Genomic DNA, 9957 nt, shown 5'->3' on the forward strand with positions numbered 1-9957 from the left:
CTTATCATGCTTTATGTACACAATTGATGCTTAGTGGACTAATCATCAGACATTACTTTTGGTCTAGCACCGATCCATGTCATGATGTTGTCAATGACATATGCATCTTGGTTGATTATGTATTGAGCTTCTCTTACATTGCTCTGTCCGTTGTGCCTTTACTTGGTCACTTCTATTACTCATGTGAGACCCACTCTATGCATGATGATTGTGCCTATGGGATGTATCTCAATCTGACACACTGTTCCTTTGACAATTCTTGATGCAAGTCCCATATTCACTCACTATTAGTTGGAGCTATTCCTTTTGGTAGTTGTAATTTGTCTTATATCAATGATTGCCACTCTTTTTGCATTGATCTCTTACTAATGTGCTTCATTTCTAGCATATTGTAATTGCATTTTACTACACTGTTTATGCGAGCAGTCACTTTCATTTGACAATTCTTTGCATTGAGTTTGTGGATAGTTCATTACATACTTACTCAATATCCCTTGTTGTCAATCTAATCTAGTAGTGGTTTTAGGGCTATTTGCAGTAATTATAGCAGTCTATTTTGATTGTTTGTGAACTTTTTGCCTTCATCATCGTTGGTGGCTCGGCTGATAATGCTATCTTTAATATTGACAAGTTGGATGGCACCAATTACAGCTACTGGAAGGCCCAAATCTAGCAAGTTTTAGTGCAGAAAATGCAGGTTAGGTCCTTAAAACATAAGGATGATAGGCCAATAGAACTTATTGACGCAGATAATTGGGTTGAATTAGATGAGCTATGTAAGTCCACCATCATATTATCCTTCTCTAAGCAAATGTTCTATAATGTTGTCTCTGATGGTGGGCAGTTTGCATGGGAATTATGGGAAAAGATTTGTAATGTCTATGACAAGCAAAGCCCCACTTCCCAAATGTATTGGCTAAAGCAACTTATGGACCTTCGCATGAAGGAGGGCACTTCTATGTCAACCCACTTAAATAAGTTTCATTCCATTATCAGTCATTTGTCTTTGCAGGGGATTGAATTCAAGGGCACTCTTCTTCCCTTGTTTCTCTTACTTACACTGCCCGAATCATGGGATACATTTTGTATTACTATGTGAGGGTGTACTCTTAGCTGAAGAGGTTAACTAGAAGAATGTCGATGCTTCCCACACCTCTCATGCTTTGATAGTCTCAGAGGCAATAATGGTAGGTACGGTAATGATTGCCATGGCAAAGACTCTCAGTAGTCTCACTCTTAGTCACATGGACAATCTCACAATAAATCCCATGGCCATAAGTCCTCATTGACTTGTCACTACTATGAGAAAGTAGGATATATTCAGCCATAATGCCATAGAATGCACGAAGATAAGCACAAAGAAAAGGGAAAGGGTAAAGCATAGGACAACAATGATGATCATAGCATTGTCCCTAGCAAGTCCAATGTTAAGATTGAAGAGATTAATGTTGTGCAAATTGATTTCGATGATGATTTAATACTTGTGGCTTCTTCTCTTGTTCGTTGCTGATAGATTCATGGGCTTCTTTTCATGTGATCCCTCATAGAGAGTGGTTTCACTCTTATCGCAATTTGTTGGATCTTTCCATTTGGGTAGTGACCTGGCATTGGAGATAGTTGGTATTGGTGATGTCTAGATGTAGTTTGGTGCATGTTGCATGTTTACTCTTCATGATGTACATCATGTACCAACTCTCATGAAGAGCCTTATCTCTGTCAATTTGGGTAATGACCTGGTATTGAAGATAGTTGGTATTGGTAATGTCCAACTGTAGTTTGGTTCATGTTTCATGTTTACTCTTCATGATGTACATCATGTACCACCTCTCAAACGAAGAGCCTTATCTATGCTTTGGATGATGTAGGTTATCTAGTTTCTTTTGGTGATTCCTCATGGAAGATTACCCATGGGAATCTTGCCATTCCACATGGTGCTAAGTCTAATGCTCTCTATCGCTTACTTGTATCTAGGTCAGTTGACCATGTTTTGGTAGTAGATGCAGCTCCACATGTATCTCTGTGGCATTGTCGCCTTGGACACATGTCCTTGAAAGGAATGAAAATTCTTACTTATTTCCAGTATCTTCATCCCTTGTCTATAAGTGCTTTGAGTCTTGTAATCATTGTTTATATGGCAAGTAGACATGTAATATGTATAAAAAGTCTAGTGTGACATGCATGGGTGAGCCATTGGCTCTTATTCATTCAGATGTGTGTGGTCCCATGCCCTTGAAGTTGTTAGGTGGTGTGAAGTATTTCGTTACTTTCATTGATAACTATACACATAAGGTTTGGGCATATCCTATTAAGCAAAAATTGGAAGTCTTGGCTACATTTCAACATTGGCTTGCTTTGGTTGAGAACCAATCCGAGTATAGGCTGAAATGCCTAAGGTCAGATAATGGGGATAAGTATGTCTCTAAAGTCTTTGAGCAGTTTTGTGACGAGAGGGATATTAAGCATCAGTTGACTGCCTTGTATACCCCACCTTAGAATGGTATGGCTAAGTGCATAAATAGAACAATTTAAGAGCGAGTTCGCAGTATGCTTAGCCAGATAGGCTTACCATAGCGTTTTTGGACTGAGATAATTACTATTGTTGTATACTTGATAAATCTATTCCCATGTATTTCTCTTAACTATCAGGTTGCAGAGGAGGTATGGTGTGGAAAACCTTCCTCGTATACTCATTTGCATGTCTTTGGTTGTGAGGCTTTCTACCATGTACCCAAAGACAGGCACAATAAGTTGGATCCTAAGTATAGCAAATGCATCTTTCTTGGTTATGGGGATGCAGGTGAGATGGGCTATCACCTATGGGATTTGCACACTCGGAAGGCTATCTACAACCATGATGTTGTCTTCCATGAGGAGAAAATGCATAAGCAGCCCGAGCATGTTGTTGAGGTATGCAAGGAGATCTTTCATGAGGAACCTTTTGTTATTGTGTAGCTAGCTAAATAGCTTGCAGCAGCAGAGTTGATGCCCTAATGGCCCAGGTCCCTAATTCTCCATAAGATGCACAAGCCCCACAACCAACTTTGAGGCAGTCTACTAGAGATAGATGACAAACTGTGCGGTTTGAGTCCTCTATGGATTATGTTATGGTGACAGATGCTGGTGAGCCTCTTACTTACATGATGAGGCCATACATAGAGGTGATAGTCACTCTTGGGAGAGGGCCATGCAGTCAAAGTATGACTCACTATAGAAAAATCATACATGGAATTTAGTTCCTTTACCTCATGGCAAGCATGCTTTGCCATGCAAGTGGGTATACAAGTTGAAAAATACCCCTGAATGCCCCAAAGAAGGTATACAAGGCTAGTTTGGTTGCTAAGGGCTTCAAGCAAGAATATGGTGTGGAGGACTTTGATGAAGTATTTTCTCCTATTGTGAAGATGACTATCCTATGCTTGGTATTGGCTTTGGTTGCTCAGCTGGACTTGGATCTTTATCAAATGGATATCAAGATGACTTTTCTTCTTGGAGGCTTGCATGATGAGATTTACATGGAGCAACCTAAGGGTTTTGTAGAACATGGCAAGGAACACCTAGTGTACAGATTTGACGAAGAGTCGTTATAGCCTTAAGGAGGCACTTAGGGAATGGTATCACAATTTTGATGCCTTTATGCATTCACAGGGATATTTCCACAGTGATATGGATCCGTGTTTATATACAAAGAAGACTCATGATGACAGCCTTATGATTTTGATCCTCTATGTGGATGATATGTTGATTGTTGGGAGTGCTCATGATGAGCTAGATGCCTTGAAAGGTCAACTCAATAAGAGCTTTGAGATGGACATGTGATAGCCTCGCATATTCTTGGAATGTGCATTACATGTGATCGTTCTAAGGGGCTCCTCTACTTCGCAAAAGGAGTACATTCAGAAGGTCCTTGAGCGGTTTCATATGCAGGATGTTAAGCCTATTGGTCATCCTTTACCTTCTCACATGAAGGGTAGTCATGCCCATCGTCCGCAATCTATGAGTAGAAGATTGAGATGGCCAAGATTCCTTATACATCCGCAGTGGGCAGCTTGATGTATGCCATGATAGCCACTTGTCTTAACATAGAATTTGCAGTGGAAGTTGTGGCACTCTATATGGCTACACATGGCCGATGGCATTGGGATACCATCAAGGGTATCATGGGGTACCTAAAGGGCACAGCAACTATGTGCATATGTTATGGTGGCCAGGATACATGAGTCATGGCATACACACTGATTATGCAGCAGGACATGCAAAAAGCAGGAGGTTCACCTCTGGCTATGTCTTTACCTTTGCTGGAGGTGTATTTTCTTGGATGTCCAGGGTGGAGAAATGCACAGCCCTGTCTATTACTACATAGGCAGAGTATGTTGCAGCCAACTGAGGTTTACAAGGAGACTCTCTAGTTAGGCCGTCTGGTGTGGTAGACCTTGGCATTACTGATGTAGTCCCTACACTGCATTTGGATTCTATGAGTTCTATTCAGTTGGCCAAGAATCTGGTCTTCCATGCAAAGATGAAACACATTGAGGTGCATGACCACTTCATCAAAGAGCTCATTGAGGACAGGTAAGTTGACCTTGTCAAGATCTCAACTAACCAAAACCTTATAGTTCTTCTCACCAAAAGTTTCTTAATGGAGCATTTTGTCTTCCTTAGGAAGTTGATGGGCATTAGATGAGATGACATCTTTTCTCATCCTGTTGTACTTTATGTACATTTGTACTTTGTCACTTTTTTCTTGTTCTCTTCTCACTAGGGACACATTCTCCTTCAAGTGGGAGGTTGTTGGAGGTAAAGGCATCTATGTCTAGCCACCCGTGTATTCGTTACAGTGACATTACCTGCATACCTATACATTGCAAGTCGCGGGTGCCCATCACTATCCCTTCATTCTTTATTCTTTCAGTGACATTTAAATAAAGGGAAGGCCAGTCACACATTGTGACTATTGGGATTCCCACATCTCGTCTCTCTCTCTCTCTCTCTCTCTCTCTCTCTCTCTCTCTCTCTCTCTCTCTCTCTCTCTCTCTCTCTCTCTCTCTCTCTCTCTCTCTCTCTCTCTCTCTCTCTCTCTCTCTCTCTCTCTCTCTCTCTCTCTCTCTCTCTCTCTCTCTCTCTCTCTCGCTCTTGCTCTTGCTCTTGCTCCTTCCACCATAGCATTTACTTCCACTCCATGCTTCCACTTCCTCGGCTCACTCCCTTCAAATATTTTTCAAGAAGAATGAGTTGGTTTCTATTTGAAAGTATATACAAAAAGCCCAAAAATTTAGATAAAGTTTCAAGAAGATATCATGGGAGGTTGGCTCATTTGAGTAGTTGAAATGATAAATTTACTCCTAGGATGGATAGTCCAAAGTGGCTCTACAATCTTCAAGAAGCTATTGTAGCCAATCATCCTTCGATTATAGATAATTGATCAATATCATAGACTCTATAATCAAATTATCAATCTCGGTATTTTCCTTGAAGCTCTGAAACTCCTCTTGATAGTAACAAATTTTTGACGAAAGCAAGAACTTTATGTTGTGCAATGCATTAAATATTTTCTCTACCTTGTCAAAGCAATAATTTTCCCCTTTTATAAAGGACCAAAAAAAAACATTAATTGTCCTCTGACAATAATTTCTTCTTCAATATCCATAAGCCCATCTTGGCCAATGTTAGGATCCTCTAAGGCCTCTATATCATCGATGGTCTCCTGTCTAACATTTGGATCCTTGAAGGACTCTAAATCACCAAATAGTGTGTTTCCTATCTTCTTATTCTCTTGGATACCTATTCCTAATGAAATAAGTAAAACCTACCAAGAATAAGATATCTAAGTAAAATTGGAGCTCAAATTGACATGGGCCCCATAATGCACATATAGGTATTCCATGATCATAGGGTCCAACCACTTTTTGACTAATTTTTAACATGTTTAGCATATTTTGAGATGTGTAACTCTACAATGCTAGCATATTTCTAGGTGCATATAACATCAATCACCTATAAAAAAAGGTTGTTTGAACCTAGAGCATAGGATATGCAAGCTTCACCAAGAAGGGTCTCAATAAGCAATGGATTCATACACGTCCTTCCTCTCCTTACTAACTCATTAAAGTTTATCGAGATATCAACACATTTGAAACCAAATTAATATATTGAAAAAAGAGAAATTTTACCTTTCACTATCATCTTTATTCTTGCATTTTGAAGAAAATGACCCTAGGCTCCCATATGCATATGAATCCAAAGTTATTGCGAATCCAAGAGTATAGTTGCATTGGTGGGTGGCCAAAAATAATATTAACTTGTAACATTTACTCAAATCTTGAATCAAACCCTCATATTGAAATATTGAATTGAATTCATTTTGTCACAACTCTTGGATTGAAATTGTGAATCAATTCTCTTTATCACTATTTAGATCTTGCTATTAGCGACTTCGACGACTGCTACTACATCCCAGGATAGTATATCTCCCTGCATCTGTTACATATACACATCGCACCACTTTATCACAGCCGACAGTTGTTCCCCTATCACAGCAGACATTTGTTCCCCTTTTGTAGCCATTATCTGGAGTACCAGAGCTACATACGCACATACACATACACGACACTTATCACACTCACAGCACCGTATTTTCAGTTTCCAGTTTTTAGCTTTTCATTCAGCACTTTTATTTTGGATAGTTGGACCTCATCAGTTGTATCACAGTTTGTCTCATAGGCCAGTTTTGGTCTTTAGAAGACGTTAATATAACTTTCTTTCTCTCTCTCTCTCTCTCTCTCTCTCTCTCTCTCTCTCTCTCTCTCTCTCTCTCTCTCTCTCTCTCTCTCTCTCTCTCTCTCTCTCTCTCTCTCTCTCTCTCTCTCTCTCCCTCTCCCTCTCCCTCTCCCTCTCCCTCTCCCTCTCCCTCTCCCTCTCCCTCTGTGTGTGTGTGTGTGTGTGTGTGTGTGTGTGTGTGTGTGTGTGTGTGTGTGTGTGTGTGTGTGTGTGTGTGTGTGTGTGTGTGTGTGTGTGTGTGTGTGTGTGTGTGTGTGTGTGTGTGTGTGTGTGTGTGTGTGTGTGTGTGTGTGTGTGTGTGTGTGTGTGTGTGTGTGTGTGTGTGTGTGTGTGTGTGTGAATATTGCCTTTCCTCTAAAGGGTGCCTTAAGGCCATTTTTAACAAACATTGATTCAAGACATGAAAATAAGAGCAGTGAAACAATCTAAAGTATTAAATATACATTGAAAGACTAGATATTATACCTATGGATTTAATGAGTCTAAGGTTTGAAGTTGTTTGATGAGGGTTGAACCACATGTATACCTAATGGACAATCGAGGATGATTTCAAGAATGCCACATTTCCAATGGGTTTCCCTGTATCATAGTTTTCATAGTATGCATACCACATGGCAAATAATCTACGACTTACATCATGCCTACCATGTGTCCCCTTGGACTCCATGTCCAACCCATAAATGTTATGTGGAAATAGAATTATCTTGATCATGTGTAAAGGTCAAAAGTATAAACGCCAAGCCCAACTCAAAATTTTCACTCTTCAATTTCACATTGTGCCTTTCAGGTATCAATAGTATGTACAATCTCTAAGTTCTTAGGTTTTGCAAGATATCTAAGCTTCCATTTTCAAGCTCACTTTGGGCCTACAAGGTATTCACCTACAAATCTCAAGCTTTAAGGCTTCAATTGTTGTTGTGTGTGTTAGGTCTCAAATCACGTCATATGCGACGGCGTGCATATAGCCATTTTGACAACCTTGGGTGTCCTCTTAGCATGTTGGAGGATTTCACAATCCAAAATCCATCCAAATAGAAGACTAGAGCCAAGAAAGAGTGTTTGAAGTCCCATTAGCCTCCAAAAACAAGGTGAATTAGTAGCTAAATACCCTTAGAGAAATAAGAATGGTAAAGAAAGCTGTCATATCTAATACACAACACAAATTTCTTGAGACTAGTGAAGGGTATTTGCAAAGAAGGTATGAGATCGATGTGAGGTGGTAGAGTAGTGCCTTAGCTTGCCTTTAAGAGTTTCATAATACTTTAGATTTGTAGAATAAATGTGTCTACTACCCGTGCTCATAAGATCAAACTTATGGATAAGGATAAGCACACAATCAAGCTTCTTACGTATTGGCTTGACAAGCTACTTGTGCAAAACATGCAATAAACAAAAAGGATTATAATTTCTTGAACATCCCTTGCACGAAAGCCCAAGGAGAGCATTTTCCAAGTGATGACATTGGGAAAGGTACCCATGTAAACAAAGAGAAAGAGGAATTGGAGGATGATAAGAGAAACGAGGAGCATGAAATGTTTAATGAGCTTATGGAACTTGGAAAGCAAAACTTTCATGACATGTAAATTCTAGGACACATAGTGGTGGATGTTGGGATGGAGGATAGCCATAATACCTAATGATATTCCTAGAAGACACCATATTTCTATATAGAAAGGAAAGGAGATCAATGACACAACAATCTTGGTCTTCTTGTGGTATGTGATCCTCATATTGCATTGCATTGTCAAATATTGAAGATCTTCCTTTCGTTTGGCCACTTAATATAACTGAACCCTACGACATGCAAACACCACTTTCACTTTGATTGAAAGTGTCATTTATGTGTTGTAAAGTGAGAAACCCAAAAGTGTTGCTTTATTTATATCATTACTCCTAATCTATTTCACAATTAGAAACCAAATAGAGTCTAGTTCACTTTCCATTGCTTGAAAATAGTAGGTGACCATGAAATACATTTTTAAAAAATTTTGAGTAGTTGAAAAAGCATTTACAATCAAACAAATGCCATATCTAAGTAAAATGAATGTGTCTTTTGAGTTATGTATGAGAACTTAATGCGTGTTTTTAAATTTATCATATTAATCTTGGTGAATTGAATGTGTTTTAAAGTATATATCTAAGTTTTAAAAATATGTGTCTTTTGAATTATGCATGAGATGAACAACACTTACAAGTTTTTGAAACTAATCAAATTTGGATGGAAACTTGTCATACAACTTCAATGTCGTATTGATGAGGAATACCTTGTAAAACATAAAAACTAATTTGAGAAAGTTGCTTGATCAAAGCTTGAGATGCAATGGCTATGACATTTCACTATTTTTTTTGTTAAGAATTCACTTATAACTCTGTAAAAACATAGAAATAACGCCAAAAAACATATAAGCATGCTACACATGTAGCATGCCAAAGAGTTGGTACATGTCTCTTAGTTATTTCGTAATTATGGGGGAATGTGCCATTTTCCCATCTTTTGAGAAGATATATACTTTTCTTTACTTTCATTTACTATTAATTATGGTAGGATAAAATGTAGATACTAACCTTGTGAAAGATTGTATGTGTAAAGATTGTAGTTACCTTTGCTAAAGTAAAGCCTGCAATAGTGGGACGGAGGTGAATGAGCAAGAATTGCATTAATTTTAAGTACATAAATTATTGCCTTCATGCTAAAAAATATCAACCAATAACAAAATATTTAATAATAAAAAACTAAGTAATTAAATCATTACATATTTAATGACCAATAAGTAAGTTGAATATATAATATTTTATATCAAAGATAAACTTTAAATAATAGTTATCATCACTATTAATTTTGATACAATGAACTAACAACCTAAATATATAATCTAAACTAGCATATATGTTGAGAGTGGAAAAATATTGAATTTTTGACTGATTTTTGTTGTTTTTGAGGTCTGAATGATTGATTTTTGATGGATGAATGATTGATTTTTGATGGATTTAGAGTGATGTATGGTTGTTAATGGAAGTATTTGAGAGTGTTTTGGATGATATTGATTATATTTTAGAAGTTCATGATGATTCTCAGTAGAGATATGAAGCTCTATGATGTTCTGTTGAGCTTCTGATTGGTTCTATATACCTTCTATATAGCTTCTATTTTGTTCTGATTGTCTTTTGTATGAAGCATGGATT

Source organism: Lygodium microphyllum, chromosome 12 (assembly GCF_053477565.2).
Source record: "Lygodium microphyllum isolate KBCC chromosome 12, Lygodium_microphyllum_v1.1.10, whole genome shotgun sequence".
NCBI lineage: Eukaryota > Viridiplantae > Streptophyta > Polypodiopsida > Schizaeales > Lygodiaceae > Lygodium > Lygodium microphyllum.